A 1,763-nucleotide genomic window follows, 5' to 3' on the forward strand; every position below is an offset into this window, starting at 1 on the left:
GTGGCCTTCTCCTGGGTGAGTGGGGGCTGTGAACGCAAACAATGACACTGTTAAATGGTTCGACAATTGCAGCCCAGGGGGTGGTTAGATGGTGGCCATGGCACTGGCCATGACGGCTGGCATGGGTGCTAGCATGTGGGGCTGGGTGGGGGTTCTGCCATCTCCCGGGGGGAGGGGCCGGGTTAGGGGGGGTGGGGGGTCATGGGGGGTGGGGTTCGTGCCTAGGGCACAGTGCTGCCTACTCACCCTGGCCGCCCTGAGGAGGTCATGGAGTTTCTTCCGGCATTGCTGGCGAGTCCGGGCGACATTGTCCATGCCGCTGACCGCCTCTGCCACCTGCGCCCAGGCACGGCGAACGGTGTTGCCTAGCGGCCTTCGTCCCGGGCCGGAGTACAGGGCTATCCTTCTCTCCTCCACGGTGTCCAGGAGGGTCCCCAGCTCAGTACCGTGGCGCTGCTCTCCTTCCAGCCATCTTGTTGTCTGGACCAATGTGTGTAGGGGAATGGAAGTGCAGCTGCGGCGTGTAAGCCTCATGTGCGTCAATCATGGACCCGGCCAATCCGCCGTCGTTTTGCATGGAACCGGTTACGTTCCACGTGGCGATGGTGCTGACCCATTCAGAGTTACTGAATCGGTGCAGCTGTTGCGCCGTTTTTCCTGTCGTAAAGCACCACTGTTCCCACAGCGGAGTCAACACTTTGTCTCAAAATCGGAGAATCCAGCCCATTGCCCCTGTGGGGTGTCATAAAGGGTTGAGTTGCAAACCTTTCAAGTAACAACTACTGTTCTCCAGAGTGGCGTGGTGGCGCCGTGGTTAGCACTGCTGCCTCATGGCGCCGAGGACCCCGATCCCAGGTGGAGTCCGTGTGGAGTTTGCACATTTTCCCCGTGTCTGCGTGGGTCTCACCCCCACAACTCAAATGATGTGCTGGATAGGTGGATTAGCCACAATAAATTGTCCCTTAATTGGAAAAATTAAAGAAAATAATACCTACTGCACCTCCCCCCACTAGAATCCAAGCATATAGTTTTGGGGTGGGGTAGGGAGGTGTGTGTAATAAACAGCCTCCGCTGCTTGTCAGGAAAGTAAGGTTGCGAATTGAGGAAGTGCACATCATTACAGACCAGGTGAATGTTGAGTGAGTGAAATCCTGTTGATGTCTCTAACTGACTAGTCAATCAAAGGTACACTGCACCTGGGGAATCCAGCGATGGAGACAAATCCCACTGTTCATTGCATCTGTAAGGCCCATCTCTTTGAAATGGCCTGTACAGTTCAATCGTTCAAATAGGGCATCAGTGATGCATGAAATGCAATTGCCATTTATGAGCGATCACCAAGGTTCACAGTTAATCCTTGAAGGATTCAATGTCTTTAACTCAGCCATTGGGGCTGCCACAGTTTTTCTTCTGTTGATTGTCCCATCAAAATTACTTTTCTGCTCTCGCTTATCCTTCCAAAATACAGAGCAAATTATATACAGTAGGCTACTGGCGCAATAGATAATGCGCCTGACTACGGATAAAGAGATTCCAGGTTCGGCTCCTGGCTGGTTTGTGGTAAACTTTTGTGGCAGCACGGTAGCACAGCAGGTAGCACTGTTGCTTCACAGCTCTAGGTTCCCAGGTTCGATTCCCGGCTTGGGTCACTGTCTGTGTGGAGTGTGCACGTCCTCCCTGTGTCTGTATGGGTTTCTTCCAGGTGCTCCGGTTTCCTCCTACAAATCATGAAAGATATGCCGTTGGGTAATTTGGACATTTTG

Source organism: Scyliorhinus torazame, chromosome 11 (assembly GCF_047496885.1).
Source record: "Scyliorhinus torazame isolate Kashiwa2021f chromosome 11, sScyTor2.1, whole genome shotgun sequence".
Taxonomy (NCBI): domain Eukaryota; kingdom Metazoa; phylum Chordata; class Chondrichthyes; order Carcharhiniformes; family Scyliorhinidae; genus Scyliorhinus; species Scyliorhinus torazame.